This window comes from Drosophila hydei, unplaced genomic scaffold, assembly GCF_003285905.1.
Source record: "Drosophila hydei strain 15085-1641.00,03,60 unplaced genomic scaffold, DhydRS2 tig00000001-arrow-pilon, whole genome shotgun sequence".
In the NCBI taxonomy this organism is placed as follows: domain Eukaryota; kingdom Metazoa; phylum Arthropoda; class Insecta; order Diptera; family Drosophilidae; genus Drosophila; species Drosophila hydei.
In genome coordinates, this window is record NW_022045643.1 from 8,095,363 (window position 1) to 8,112,134 (window position 16,772).

Consider the following 16,772-nt stretch of genomic DNA (forward strand, 5'->3'; position numbering starts at 1 on the left):
CTACAGCCCGGCCAGCAAGTCGTAGCTAAACCAACGTTGACAACGGCATGTGGCCGCACACCTGGCCAACTTGAGGCAAAGAAGGCGCGTCAAATCTTAACGCACTTTTGCGGCTAATCTTTTATTAGCTTTTGCCATTGCAGCATTCCCAAGCAGAACCCAAAAATGCTTTTGTTGCGCGCCAAGCTGTCGCTTTGTGAGCCACATTAAACACGTCCTTTATATACGAATGTCAATATATCTATACTTCTTGCCAAGACAATGCTCAGCCTTGACAATATGTTTAAATTAATTTATATAATTAATGCCCTTTTCAATTCGTATGGCCTTACTTTGGAGCCAACCTACACCTGTCTCATTAGCTAATGGAAGCAGCTTATATTTCTGTTCAAAATGTCGCTCAAGAAAAATCAAAAACAATTTTGTTTAGATGTCATTTTAGAGCTCTTTAAGGCATTCTCGTTTATGGGAATTTCCCAAAAAAAAAGCATTGAATTGAATGGTCTTGAGGATGGGTCCTACTTAGGTTGCCTGAATAGTGGAAATAATCGTCCTCAAGTTTACAGTTCACAGAATCTTAAACACATATATACACACACACAGACATCAACACACACACATGGCTAATCAAATAGCTGAGCAGAAAAACGATATTGAGGGCAGCTGAAGGCTGCCGTGGCTAGTGATTCCTTTTGTCCTGCCTGCCAGTTATATATTGCCTCAAATTGATTGAGTGGGGTATTTAAGAGTCACTCACCATTGAAAAGCAATTTCATACTTGTCTCACTAAGGGGCTAAGGCCAATAGCAATGCCAACAATATTGCGCATACGCCCCTTTAACCAAAAACTTACCTCAACCAACGAGGGAAAAAAACTCTGGGATAAATGTAAGTAAACAGAGCTTAAGCACTGCTCAAATTTAAACTTGAACAATGAAATTCATTATCATTATGACAAGCCAAAGTGCCTGGCACGCAGCTCAACAGACCCCCACTCTCTCCTTATCAACTTGTTAGTTAATTAATTTCTTAAATAATTCATGAACAAGCTGAAGCCGTCAGACATTGTGGCAGCACCCGCGACTTGTTACCATAAGCAATTGACAGCAGTCCCAAGTCTTTTCGTGTCTTGAGTTGGGTCCTTACTTTCATATAGAAAAAGGAATTTATAATACCAACTAGCAGCTGACCTTAGCGTAAAGTCAAACGAACTAGTCGAACAAAGCAGTGAGCTGAAACAATGTTGGACTTAAGCTGCGAGCTGACAGCAACTCAAGCAATGACAACTGCCTAGCTAAGACAATTGATATGGCTATTTTAAAGAGACTTTATGATTAGCAGGAGGCAAATTAACATGACCTGAGCTACACACGCCAATACGCATGAATACAGCTTATATTTTAAAGTCAAAATGATTTCGTTTTGAACAATTTTCCTGCACATTTGCTGAAATCACAAACAAACAACGAAATTGAAATACAAACAGAGAGAAGAATACAGAAAAAGAGAGAGAGAAAGACAATGAGCGCTCTTATTGGCATATCTACATATTTCTGGTTCAATGCATTCACAGAACACACACACAGAGACAATTCCTGGGTCGTGCAAAGCAAACAGATTATGCACTGAAAAACAGGAGCTGCGCTGCTGGCAAAGGAGACTCTGCCAGCCATTGCCAGCGGGCAATGCGGCCGAAGTATGCCAAAGATGCCGATTCATTTGTGCCATAAAGCACAGGCACAACGGCAGCAACAACAACAACAACAATATTCAGCTTTCCCATATATACATGTAAATTAGCACATGTGTGTGCCGTATGAGTTCGCGTCTATCGATCTATATATTTGGCAACATTTAAATTTCGAATTTCAGAAATCTTATTGAGCAAAAAAATATGAAACTGTATAGAAAATCCAAAAATAATATAAACAGTATTTAATAAAAATAGATATATGTATATAGTTTACAGAATTGTTATTTCTTGTGATTGCCATGAGGCTAGCGATTTCCTTATGCAGATATATTCTGAAACTCCATAGAGAGAGTGAAGGAAAGACATGCAGAATGATGATGCAGACCTTGGGAATGATAAAGAATAAAGTTAACAAACAAAAAAGAGAAGATAAGAAGAGAGAAAGAAGAAACGCGAGCTCAGATATAATAAATGAAGGAGTTGGTAATATCTCTATAAGAAATTCGGAAATGAGTGCGTTTCTAATATCACAAAAATAATTATTTTAAATATATTTTTTTAGTCAGTTCTATTATAGTTCTCTAGAATTTTTCATTTAGATTATTAAGATATATGATATATATACATATATATAATTTTTTTTTTAAAATAAAATAATATAAAATATTAATATACAAAAAATAAGAAAATAATTCCAGGTAAGTTCGACATTTGAAACACAGAATTTGCCATGCAAAAAGAACTATGCAAAATATTTGCTGGAACATTCACAATTTTCGCATTTCCTGAGCTTGTGTAGGCAGATGCCTTCCTTTTTTTTTGGCGCCATTGAACTGTTCATAATAAATGGATAGATTGAAAATTGAAACCCAAATGTATTAGGCCCTGTCAGTTGTACTCTATTCATAGCATCCATCCCCAGCGATTCCATTTGTCGACTATTTTCTTTTGTATTTCATGCTTTCTCTTTTGCAGTTAGCTCGAATCGTAAGCAATTTTTGCTTATTCTGTGGCTTGTGGGCATTTTAATTTCGTGTTTCATTTGGCTTCTGTGGCAAGGACAACGGCCATGTAGTCTCTGGCAAATGGAGAAATATATGTAAATTTTTATTAGCCATTGTATATGTATTTATTTTAATACCTTTTGTGTTTATGACGGCAGTGCTGCGAAATATGTTGAGCGACAAGGCAAAGCCTACGAGGGCCAGCATCTGCCGGTCAGGCCAAGTCCTTGGCCATTACGACACAAAATAACGACCCAACATATGAATCACACTTAGGGCCTGGCAAGTTATGAGTCCAACTGTCAGTTGGGGAAAACTAAAACGTGTGTTTATGAAGAAAAACTGTCGCCAGCCAGTTGAGAATTTCATAGTTGCCCACATTCGGCTGCAGCTCTGCAGCGCTGCTCCCAGTTGACTGTCTGGCTTTTTATTTCCGTGTCGTGTAAAGTGCAAGTACACTCGAGTTTATCTTGGTCTGCTCCCCGATGGACGGATAGGACAGACAGACGGACACAGCTTACCACAAATGCAGTCCGTCATCTGGCTGGGCAGTGTCTGGCCGGAGTATTGGCATTATGTAGGAAAACATGTGTGCTTTGCAGTTAGTATAATTTGCTCCGGATTCCAAGCTTTAATTGGCGCAAGCTACAAACAGTGCAGCAGGAATTCATGTTGACAGCCAGACAAAAGCTTTGTTTCAATTTCTATGCAGTGCTGACACAAAGTTCTCATTATGTTGAAACAAAAACGAAAACATTTCCTCTGGCAAGTGGTTAAATGTGTGTAGCTCAGTGTTTTTATAAGAGAAAACTAGAATTTCTCTAAGTTGAACTTTTCAAAATTAAATTCTGCACAAATAAATGTTGAATATGTAGAGCGGCTTAGAATCTAAGAAATTTAGATTCATATTTCAACCGAATATGGAAGTTATTTATGCATTTAGCCATGGCGAAGTTCATTACGTAAGCTTGAGCAGCCGCCGCCTGCTTGTTCACATGATTATGGCAACGATCAGATTACAATATCATGCAGCAAGCATAACAGTAATTGTTTTATGTTCCTTCCTTCCTTTCACTTAGCCAAGCATAACTCATTATGCTTCGAGAAAAAAAAGTGTGACACATGTAAAAGGCAACCTTTTCTTTCATCGTATGCGCTGTTCCCACACACATTTAATATATATATATAGACATATGTACTTGCATTATTCAGTATATATATGCAGCTTAGCGTACACTTTTACTTAACTGAATTTATCGACCCATTTACCTTGAATTGTTGTGCACCTTCATTGGGGCAGGCAGAAAGATAATTGTGTTGCACCATCACGAAAAAGTATCAACTCACTTTTTCACAACTCATACTCGCAGCTCTCCCGCTCGCTGTCTCTCACTGGCGCACTCATTCCAGTCGAATGTTTGCCTTAATGTGTTTATGAATTGTCATTTTCATGGCCGAGCCGTTCTCAGTTTTGATGACATGCAAAGCAATTTGTTAGCCCGGCCCGCCGGTTGGCTCGACTTCTATCAAGAATTTGTCACATTACAACAATTATATATACATATACTGGGCAGAGTCCGCAGACAAATGAAAATGTTCAACAAAAAGAATCAACAGTTTGGCACGGCCGGAGAGCGTGTGGCGGCAAAGAGAGCGCAAAAGAGAGCGAACGTGCATGGCCGTGCACTGCTTAGCCGACGCCGAAAGAGTGGTGACTGTCGTTTGTTCGTGTTGTTCGCTTCGTGTCGCGCTGCTTCGGCTGTCGCTGTCGCAGTCGGTTCGCTGAAGTTTAAGGACGGTCGCATCAGCTGCCGCGTTGTTCAGTTCTTCTTTCAACGTCGACACGTCTGCACGCGTGCTCTACACTTCTTCGAGTCTCTACTGCTGTGTGTGTGCGTGTGTGTGAGTGCGTGTGTGACGCGTGTGTCGCAACAAACTTAAAGTTGAGGCAATAGACAAAGTCAAGATGCCAGATACCCTAGCTAACAGCTGCCAACCGGGAATTGATACGCAACGCAAATAGAACAAAACTTATTTCCGTCACATGCTGCCCCCAGGTGATCTCCGTATGAAACCCGAACTCTAGACTGCACTTTGAAAATTTGTTTTTGATCGAATTACGCGTTTGTGTCTGTGCTTTCGGCTCCTTAAACGTTTGACAAAATGAATTATTCTGCTGCTAATAAATAAATTATGAAACACTTATGAAGCAACAGCAGCAACAACAACAACATCAACTACAACAACAGCCATTTAATATTCAGCCAAAATGTTTGTCTAAAAGTTCATGTCAAAGCCAAATTACAAAGCTGCCGCGGGCTGCCAAATGTGTTTAATTGAAAATCAGGTAAGCAATCAAACGAGGCATTTCCAAAGTGAAATGCCGTAAATATTTATTTTAAGATAAATTTGTTGAACTTCAATGGGATGCCGAGATGATGTGTGTTAAATGTAGACTATTTGATAAGATTTATTTTTAGATACTTCATTCAAGTGCTGATAAGAAAGCTTGTTAATAGACCTGTTTGATATTCGATGAGATGTAAATAGTTGCTCATGAGTAAGTGTACTGAATTATGTTTAAATATAATATTGGTTATAGAGTATGTGATCAAAATTTAATATGTAATATAATAATAATAATATGATATTAAATTGATGTAGTAATTTTTAAGGTGTTGTTATTCTGTTGTAAGTTTATAGTTTCCTCATCAATTCAAACAGAGTTTAACATAAGAATTGGCTTTTAAAAAATGATTTTTTTTTAAGATATAAGTGTTTGAGTTCCAGATAATATTTGTGGCAAATAAATATATGCACAAATATTTATATTTATATAAATAGGTAAAAAAAGACAGTTAATTCTTTCGTATTTTACACAAGCATTTCTGATCAAGCATTCAATTTATTATTTGGCATTGACAATTGGCCGTTCTAATTGCTAAAACACCATCATTTGCCCTGAGTACCCTTACATATAATTAAATAGTATATTATTATCATTTGCATGTCTTATGCCATGCTCAAATTGGGATTAACAATGACAGCTCTAATAGCCATAAGACACGATCTTAAGGGCACACCCACACTCACAGACAGAGTCATCTGCAGAACGTACACACAGGAAGCAACAAAAACTGTGGTCGCTCCCCCAAGTGCGAGTCTTTATTTTGCCTTAACGCCTTTAATTAATTAAACCGCACAGCTCCCGGAAGTGCGGGCTGCACCGCCTTCAACTCGCTGCTCAAGGCCGACTTGGGACAACTGTAACAGAATTTGTGTCGTCTTTAGGCAATTTTATTTGGCTCACCTTGGCGCACAAGTAGCTAGCAAAGACGCCGCGCGCAATCAGTCAGCCGCAGCCGCAACTTTAGCCCCAACTGAGCGCGTGCCACATTTATAGCAATTTTAAAAAGCGCGGCATACTTTTGCGGCAGTTGCTTGATTATATATTTATTTGATTTCTGGCTAGCTGTTTTACGATGTAACTCAGTCGTAGGCATTCGCGTAAGTCGCGCTCAAGTCGTCTGTCTTTGGGCTGCCTATTGCCTGCTTTATATGCACCGTTTGTCTGGCCACAGCATTTACATAAAATCTAATCAAAAGACATGCACATTAACTGCCGGCGGCCTCATCAAAATTTCAGCATGTGTCGTATGTGATGTCGGCTGCACTTATCCCTCAGATCCACTTTCTGTTTTGCCTACCCTAAAAGCGTATTTAATAATTCAGCAAATTGCCTGTCGCATCAACTTGCCAACTCTTTATGCCTCTTTTTTCTGTTTTTTATTCGATTTTGGGTTTTGTGTTTCCCTCTTTTGTTTTCTTTTCTTTTCCGGGGTAAACAAAACACAAGAGTTTAAGCTCAAAGAAAAACAATATATACATATGTAAATATTAGCGATGCCTAACGAAGTGTATATACCCTATTATAGATATATACATATATATATATTTATAATTTATTTTGGTTAAGTTTGTGTTTGTGGTATTGGGGGCGGGAAGTATATGCCCTAGAATACTCCCCACAAGTTAAACAGCTAACAAAAAAATAATATTTAATTGTTTATCGAAGCGTTAAGGTAGTATGTTTACAACATATTTATAAACTATTTAGAATTTAAAAAAAATATATCAACTAATTATTGATATTAATTAAACTCACATGCAAAAAAGAAACAGAAAATCATAATTAATTATTATTCATTTAATTCAAATTTTAAGAAAAAAACTTCATATTAAATTATTATTATTTTAAATATTTATTTAGAATTTTATGAAAATGTAAACTCACATAATTATGAAATGAAAATTCTCATTCTTTATTATTATTATTATTTAAATTATTTTTTATCTAATATTTATCAAAATATTTATAAAAAAAATGTTAATATTTTATTATGAATATTTATTTAAAATTTGAATACTGAATTTAATGAATTAAAATTAATAAAAGCAATCAATTGTTGGCTCATATATTTATAAACATAACTTTATTTTATTACTATTATTGCTTATAATATTTATTTGTTTATTTATGAAAACTTAGATTCACACACTTATAAAGAACTCTAGGAATAAATGTTGTTGTTATTTTTAATATTTTTTTTTTTAGAATTTTGATAAAAAGTTAACCTCACATATTTATAAAAAGTCTTTATTAATTGATGACTGTCATCATGAGCTTATGCTATTTAGTAGATCAGAAGGCAACGTCCCAGAGTTCGTTTATCACTATTTTTTATTTATATATTTCTTTATAATTAATTTAATAATAGTCTGTCATTTAAGTAGGACAAATTTGCTAGGCCTCTTCATTAAGCTGGCAAAAAAAATATAAATAAAAAAATACAAAAATTTAAGTAAACATGCAATGGACATCAAATTAATACAGTTAAGCTGACGTCTGTGCTGATGTTGCCTGGGGCATGGGCAGTGCAGGAGGTGGAGCAAGTGGGGCAGCGACAGCGCTGTAATCAATTAAATATTGATATTTTTAATATTTAATCTTTTCAATTAAATTGCCAATGATTTACATGACGGGCACAGCGCGCTTTATATGGAAGAAATTTGCGCTCGGGCTACGACAAGCAATCCCATTTGGTAAACCGTAAATGATGTTGTTGTATAAATCAATTAAACTATTAATTTAAAAATAACTTAATATATACAAATTAAGTTTGCCAATGCCGGCTGAACTTTATTGTCTTTCTCTCCATCAACTGATAGCGCTGACAGTCTGACAGCTGTATTCCATTCGAAAAGAGTCCTTTAAGCAGTTAAAACGGGATTTCAGCTGAGTTATATGCTATACCTTTAACTGTTATTCAAATAGCCTGACGTTGAATTTAACATATTAAATTCATTCTCATTTCTATACAAACTCAACTAGCATATTAAGTATACGCAGAGTACCTCAACATAATTATCAAATCTTTTCATAGCAAACAATATTATTCTATTCAATTGTCTTATTTTTTACCCATTTCAGACAAAAGCTCCTATTATATATATACGACCTCTTCAGTTAAACAACCCTCATTAGTCACAGTTCTTTTGGTTTGCATATAGCGCATACGCCGTGTTGCACCAGGCCCTGTTGAAATTCTATGGAATTCGGTGCGCCCCACGCTGGAATTTGTGAAAAGAATGCCATGGCGTGCCAGGCAGTTGAATTTCCTAATTAGATTTTTTGGTATTGTGCATACGCCCCATTGCACGGCGCATATGTACTTTCTTGCTGCACACAAATTGAGCAGTAATCAGAGCCACTTACGGCAAATAAGCCACGTCGCGCGACAAAAATCAATCATAATTATTGAAATGGCAAGCCAATTTCGTATTTGCAATAAAAGTTCATTTAATTGTTAACATATGTAATATATATATATGCATACATATATGTGAGTAAAAGTTTTAAACGAAAATGTTTTAATTTAATTGAAGGCCTGACATTGGCGGCAATCAATCTACCAATCAATCAATCAGCGCGCGTGATGAGTGCCAAATAAAACGAATTATTTACAAGAGCAAGAGTAAAGTATCAGCCAGCGCCCACAGCCCGCATTGTGCCTTCAGCTCGCTGTCTCTGCGGCCTGTGTGTGTTTTGCATAATAATGCCAGCCTTCGCTTACTCAGCTTCAACTGGATTCAGTTGGCTGCTTGGTGGTACGTGCCGCAGTAACTGATCCTGACAGGCTGGAGGTATCCATTTCGCAGTCAACCGCAGCACAGTTACAAATTAGCGAGTGTAGCGAACTTGGCACCAGCCGCAACGTGGCCTGTCGATTGCATGTGCAAACCCCCGTGCCCATTCGGCATGCCGGCATAAGCCACAGCTCCATTTACCCAATGTTCCACTTCCAGTCTCCCTCTTCTATTTTTTTTTTTGCTCTTCCGGCTGTGTGCGCGCACATTGAAATTTGGCATTTTCATTCTATTCTGCAGGCGACGATTGCAGTTGTTACGGCCACAAAAAAGCGGAGCAGAAGAGCAATGGAATGAAAGAAATGTCTTTTAGTTAAACACAAACGTTTTGCGTTGACTTTGAGGGTTCACACGCAGCTCTGCGGAGTCTTCTGGCTATTTGCTGAAAGCTGGCTCATCAATTTGCAAAAGACCAAAGTGTGTATCCGCAGTGTCAACATTGACAAAAGTTTTAATTACGTCAAGACAATCATTTAACATAATGCTGTAAGGCCTGCTTAGCTGCGCAGCTGTGCAAACAGCAAAAGTATTGCATACTTATGAGGGCAAGGCATTCTCTGCCTTGGGTAAATGGAGCGTGGCGCATGTTAACTGAATGGAAGAAAGCCTAAGCAGGCATATCGGCCAAAATCATAATCCTTTCACTTCCTGCGCCCACAGCCCTTTTGTTGTCTTATCTGAATGAAAGGCGTTAAGCCTGAGTCAAACAGTCTGGTCAGTGTCCTTTGTCTTTTGCCTTCCTTTAGAGATTGTGATAATTTGCATATTATGCTAATTACGCAAGAAACGCACACACAATTCTTTTCGGCTCTGCCCCAGCTGATGCAAAACTCATTAATTTATTTACAACTATATGCCATGGCAAGATTGCGAATCCTTTCCTCAATTAGTACTGAACTCTTACAGCTTTTTCATTTGTTTTCTTCGCTGCCTTGGCTCAGCGCACACAATTTGCATCGCTAAGATTTTAATTTTGTGCTTTTTATGGGCAACCCCCACAGACAATGTTTATTAATTAATACTGAAAAACTACAGTAGAGCTAAGTTAAAATGAACTGCAAGTTTTATTATGTGTTTCTTTTTTTTTAGTATTTTTCGTGAATTATAAATTATAATGATTGGAGAAATAATTTATTATTTAATCAATTTTATTATATTTAAAATTGCTTTTAATTATTTTTTATTTTTTAAAATATATTTTTTCTTAAATTTATTTTTAATTTACGATATATTTTTAGTTTGTGAATTGTCAAATTTGAACTTATTTTGTCTTTTACAATTATGTAAATAATATAAATTAAATGTATAATATTTTGGGTGCATTGTTTAGACATTTTAATAAATTGAAAAAATAAATTTAAAAGAAAAATCAAATATTTAAGGTTGTTGAACATTAGCGACATCATTATTTAAATTTTCGAGTGCTGCGCGCTTTATCATAGTAAACTTCAAAATAAGTTTCCACTGTAGTTGCCACAAACTGTGGCACATAAGAAATGTAGCGCCATCAATCGCCTTTGTTGTCGCTCGGCTGCTGATGTTGATGTTGCTGTTGATGTTGCTGTTGGCAGCTGCTGCTGCATTTTGGTATTAAAAATATGACCACACAGCCATGAAGGACACAGTCAAAGGCAGCTTATCAGCATGTGCCGAGCGGCTTACTTAAAAACAGATACACTTTTATATATATTTCTATATATATAAATATACATATTTTTTTTTTTTTTTTTTTTTTTTTTTTTTTTTCGTTTTTATTTCTTTATTTTGTTGCAGCTTATTGTCTTAGACTCTATAGCGCATTTAGCTCTAAACCTTAACTAATGGGAGGGCAGATATGCCAATTATTCTGCACTTGTAGCTACTATCTTAATTAGTTCTAATATTGTCTAGAGGATGCAATCTCTTCAGTCTTCGCCTATTGTTGTTTATAGCCAGGTTGCTTGCGAGATGGTTAGGATGCGCTGCAAGTCTGTCCGCGTATCTTGAACTGTGTCGCCCAATGAGTTCAGCAACTGTGGGAATTGCTAAATCCCTATGTAAGACTGAGTTTCTTACAAACCAGCTGGCTCCAGTCCATCTGCGTAGTGCTTTATTCTGCAGGGTCTGAATTTTGTTCCTTGTAGTCTTCGCCGAGGAGCCCCATAGAGAGATACCATATACGAAGGTTGGGACAACTATTGCCTTGTAGATGGCGGCCTTGCTGCTGTAAGACAACTTGCTTGAAGCTCTCAGCATCCAGTCGAGGGTTTTTAGCTTGCTTTTGCATTTTGAGGTTACTTGACTTATGTGCGCTTTAAAAGTCAGCCTTCTGTCAAGAGTGATACCAAGGTACTTTACTTTTGAGGCTTTGGGAATAGTGGGCCCCAATGCAACGCTTGGGCAATCTCCTCTTCTAGTGGCGAAGGTAGTATGTACAGACTTTTGTGCATTAATGGTGATACACCACCGTTTTGCCCAGCGTCCGAAAGAGTCCAGATATTTTTGTAGTGAGTCTGAAGCTTCTTGCGCAGATACGTGACGTGATAAGATGGCGGTGTCATCTGCATAGGTCGCTATGAGTACTGCATCTGTACTTCCTATATTTGGCTCGGGAGTTGGCATATCTCCTGTGAATAAAGTATAAAGTGTTGGGCCTAGAACACTACCCTGTGGTACTCCAGCCATAATTGGTCTAGTCAAGGATACTGTTTGCCCCCTTGACACTTGGAAGGTTCTTCCAATAAGGTATGAGGATAGCAACGCGAAAAATGGGGCTGGAAGGGTGGTCCTCACTTTCTGCAGCAGTCCCAGGTGCCAAACTCGATCAAACGCCTGTTTGATGTCTAAAAAGACGGCAGAGCAGTACATCTTTTCTTCAAAGGCTCCAAGGATATGGTGCACAACTCTGTGAACCTGTTCCGGTGTTCCATGCTGTCTCCTGAAGCCAAACTGATGGTTTGGAATGGCCTCCTGGCGTCCCAGATGTGTCAGTACTCGTTCCAGAAATATTCTTTCGAATATTTTGGAGAGTACTGGCAACAGGCTAATTGGTCTGTACGACTCAATTTCTCCCACGGGTTTGCCAGGCTTAGGAATCATCACAATCACGGCGCGCTTCCAGCAGGCTGGAAAGTGCCGGATGCGGAGCATGGCGTTGTACACCATAGTTATGTAGTCTATGGTGGAGTCAGGCAGTGCTCTAAGGACTCTGCCGTTTATTAGATCATATCCAGGGGATTTTTTTGCCTTCACTCTTCTGATGTGTTCAAGAACCTCTTCTTTTGTACATCCAGTTATCTGGTCTTCAGCTGGGAGGGGCGAGAGAACGATGTCTTCTGTTGCTTCGATTTCTGAGGCCTCTGCGGTAATCACCGGCGTGAATTGGTCTTGAAGGTGGTTTGCAAAAGCCTCAGCTTGAGCTTCGTCTCCAATGTGCCAGGAACCAGAAATGCTCCGAATGGGATGACGTCGTATTGGCTGCCGTTTGAGCTTTCTTGTAAATTTCCATAATTGAAACTCTGCGTCAGTGGGCGATTCAGCTCGTACCAGCGCATCGCTGATACACCTCTTTTGAAGCAGGGCGAGAGCAGCTTTAAGATGCCTCGTGGCTTCGTTGTACATGGATTTGGCATCAGGCGTGCGTAATCTTAACCAGCGTCTCCTGGCCCATCTTTTGTGTATTAGTAGGTGTTGGGCCTCCAAGGTGAGGGGGATGTTGTACGGAGACTGTTGTCTTGTTTGGCAAGATGGTGGGGCGGCTTGGTGCGCAGCTTTGACTATTTCTTCCTGCAGTTTGTTTGCTGCGTAGTCCACGTCTTCAGGAGTGTTAAGTTCCATTTCTATGTGCAAAGAGTAATGGAGCTCGCGCCTAAAGACTCCTAAATCTGATCCTGCTGGCAGTAGTTGTTTCCTAATGGGCAAGGGCTGTGGCTGCGCGTGGATTGTGACTATTAGTGGCAGGTGGTCAGAGGATAGGTCCAAGGATTCTTCAATGGTCAATTGCCGGTCACAGATGCCTTTGTAGACAGCGAAGTCGATTGCCGAGGGCCTGTGTCCATTAATTGGGTAACGGGTGGGGGCTCCAGTCGCCAATATGCTGAATTGTAAGTTTTGAATCGCCTCAAATATGACTTCTCCGCGACGATTCGCACTATTGCTTCCCCAAAATGGGTGCCATCCATTCCAGTCGCCGCCGATGAGGGTCTTATTCAACCTTTGGCCTAGAACCTGTTCCATGTGATGATCACACAGACCAGTGTTTGGCGGAAGATAAATTGACGCAACTTCGATCGCTCCAATAGACGTAGGCAGGGTGATGGCTGAGACCTGCATTGTTGCGTTGCAAATTGGCAGTAAAGGTGTATGCGGTATTGTTGCTCGTATGAGGATTGAGGATCCACCAAAGCAGTTTGCTCCTTCACCATGAGCCTGATAGTGTTCGTATCCGAAAATTTGTGTAGTGGGGCACTCATGAGTTTCTGTTATTAACATTATATCTATGTTTTCTTGTGAGAGAAACGCAGCCAGTTCCTGAGTCTTGTTTCTCAGGCCATTGGCGTTCCAGATACCCACACGTAAAGCCATTATTTGTAGGCAAGCTTGGTTATGATGGCCATTAAACTGTTTAGCATGGTTGCTTGTTGGGATTGTACTTCTCGCATCGCTTTGAGCTCGGCATTAATTGCGTCAAACTGACGTTGTTGTTGCTGAAGCATTTCAGTGAACAAAGTGTCACTTGTGGTATTCTTATTTGACGGTCCACCTCTAGCGGCCTGTGCGTAAGAAACACCACTAATAGGCGTTGCAAAGCTCGTGGCTTGGGTAATGCTCCGGGGCCTTGTAATTTCGGAAGCAGTACTCGGACCCGTAGACGGTGTTTGTGTGGGACTCCTTTTTTGTGCTGGGGATTGCAATTTGCGCAACCGCTTGTATACTTGGCAGCCCTTATAGTTGGCTGGGTGCTGTAACTCACAGTGCACACAAGTTGGTGCCTGGTCCTTTTCGCGGGTGCAGTCTTTGGATGCGTGTTTCCCGGCGCAACGCACACATCTGGGAGCTTTGTGGCAGTAGCGTTGTGTGTGTCCAAATTCTTGACAGCGATGGCATTGTGTCAGGTCGTTGTATCTTCTTGGCAGTTCCACTGTGCAGCGTTGCCTGCAGACAACTCGAATGTCCAAAATTTCTTTGTTGTTGGGGGCCTGAGCCACGTCAACAAAAAATATATTTAGCGGTGTTTTGTCCATACGGCTCAGTGGGTTGTGCACATTTGTAATTGTGTGGCCTTTGGTTTCCAATTCCTTTTTAATTAGTGTTGTATCAGTGCTGGAGTGAAGCCCTTTGAACACGACTCTATATGGTTTGTCCTCCTTAAGCTGGTAGCAGTGGAACTCCAATTCCAGCTTAGTAAAGTGGTCTATAACTCTGCGATAGTCCTCACTGCATTGGGTTAATACACCTATGTTATTCTTCTTTGGCTTAATTACGTATGATTTAGCATCAATTACTTTATCTATTATCTGTTGAAGTAGGGCCACAGACTTGATGTTTGGACACCATATGGGGGGCGGACGAGGTTTCGGAGTAGTTTGCTGGTCGGTCAATACTGGGGCTTCTGGAGCTACAGGTGATTCGCTGTAGTCTTCATCTTCTTCTACGAGCAGTGAAAATCGATTTTCTGATATTAATGCTGCATTGCTGGTGCTTGGTTCGTCGAAGATGAGCCTTTTCTTGATGGTTTTTGGTGAATTTGGCTGTTTACGTTTCGTGTTTTTGTTGTTAGTGATGCCTTGCACGGAGGCGATATCTATTTTTGAGTTTATTGGCATGATGGAGGCTTGCCTATTTGCCATCACAACGTTAAGCTGGGCTTGCATTTCTGCATTTACCTTTACAGCTGTAGCGAGGTTATTGACATTAGATGTCATCGCGGATTGTGCTTTTGAGTGCAGGCGCACTCGCGCCAAGCGACGAAATTTCGTAAATTGCAATTAAAGCAATTGAGTTACGCGGAAGCAAGCGATAAGAAAACGCTGCGTGTGCGGTTTTTGTTGCTGTTGCGTTGAAGAATGCACCGCAAAGTTCTATTTTTAGAACTCTGCAGCAGTAGAGCTTAAGCGAAGGCTGTTCGAATTCACGTCTTTACAGGTCGAACGACTGATCGCGATTGAAATATACATATTACTTTCGTATTGCTTAACGATTCTTGATTGCGTATAGTAAATGTACACAGGCTCGTTTCGTTTTAATTGCAGACTTCAAAACACACGCAGAGAGAGGGAACGAGAGAGAGAGAGTGAGAGGGAAAATTTATGGAATACAATTTGCATATATTATTGAGTTCGAGTCGCACTTTGCGAGCCAGCATGTGCGTTTTATTTGAAATTGAAGCTTTGCTACATTCCGCGTTCTCGTCGCATTTCATATGTTAAGCACCCACTTTGAAGCAGCTCGTGCACTTTAATTTGTTGCCCGCATCCACACGTAAATCGACATGGATTGCGGGCGGACACGTAGCGTATACGCAATTTCACGTCTGTCCCACGCTTGTACTCTAGTTACAGTCTGTATTCAGTCAGCGCTTCGTGCTAAAAAGAAAAGATCTTTGCCAACATCAAAAAGCTCGCATATGTTAAGGAAATTTCGGATTACTGCTAAATTTTGTTTATATCTTAATTGCTTTTGCTAAGCAACTGCTAGCTCAGTAGGCAATAGGAAATTGAATTTGAAGATATGTTTTCTCTATGCAAATGGCAACTGTAGCAGACACATTTAAAAAGGCAGATCAAAACCAAATAACCCAACAAGAAAACGAAATCAATGTCAGCATTATGACAGCTTAATAAAATTGCGTTTCAAGACTATAAGAGGCTCTAAAGCCATGAAGAGTGTTAAATTTCTATGGCTGGCTTATGACATAAAAGTTCAAAAGCTTAAGAACTGAGAGGGGAAACTGCTGAAGCAATCGAATGTGAACAGGTAAATGCAGCTGTCTCTAGTAATAAATGAGCATATGATGTAAAAGTGAGGATGATGATGTTGATGAATCAAGAGCAAAGCTTTGACTGAGATTAAAAATAAACATTTCCTGGTAAAATATTTCAGGGCTTGAACTAAACAGCCCAATGCACAAGCTCTTTTAGGCATAAATGCGGCGAGCTGCAGAGCAGAAGCAAAATGTTACTCTTTGCCATTATTTGCACGATGTGGTGACACTTTTAATAACCACAAAACCCATAAATAGCGTCACCTAACCGCAAACAACAACAGCAGCAGGAGGAAGAACAGCAGCAGCAGCTGAGCAAGCAATTTCCATGCCATATCCATCAAATGAAAAGAAAACATGAGCCAGAGCCGGAGCCAGAGCCCGAGACGAAGCAGCAGCAGCAGCAGCTCGTAGCTCGTAGCTCGGTAAATCTCGAAGCCAGCTAATTTCCGCAATCAGAAAGTCACTTACGTACCAGGGCGTATAAACAATGAGCCAAACTGCACAAGAGCAACAGGAACAACAAAAACGAATCGAGGGGAAACCGTGTTATGCCAGCATTATAAGCACCATAGTTATAACTATCATTGCTCTTGTGGCTGAGCAGGGTTGCGCCACACTCGCTGCTCTGTGCTCTGTGCTCGGCTCTCTGTTTACAGCTCCTGTTGTTGGGCCATGTGTCATTTAAAAACAACAACAACAACAACACACGACACTCAAGTGAAAAGAGCAGCACAAACAGGACAAGAGGCGACTGCGGATTTATGTTCGCTCCTCTTCCTTTTTTTTTGTTTACGATGACATTGCCAACTTACCGAACGAGTGACACCTAGCTGCTGGGCACATATACATAAGTATGTACACATAAAACACAATAGGGTCAGGGGTTCAGTCACTCAATATCCCG

General features: G+C 39.7%; 1 protein-coding gene across 1 annotated transcript in view; it reads left to right on the top strand.

The window, feature by feature from the left end:
- Positions 1–4,539: 4,539 nt before the first annotated feature.
- The window catches only part of LOC111599257 (tyramine/octopamine receptor), a 42,709-nt gene continuing 30,476 nt past the window's right edge, over positions 4,540–16,772 (top strand). Inside the window, exon 1 of the mRNA XM_023314857.2 lies at positions 4,540–5,044. The gene's annotated coding sequence lies outside the window, so the exon portion shown is untranslated. The remainder of the gene's footprint in view (positions 5,045–16,772) is intronic.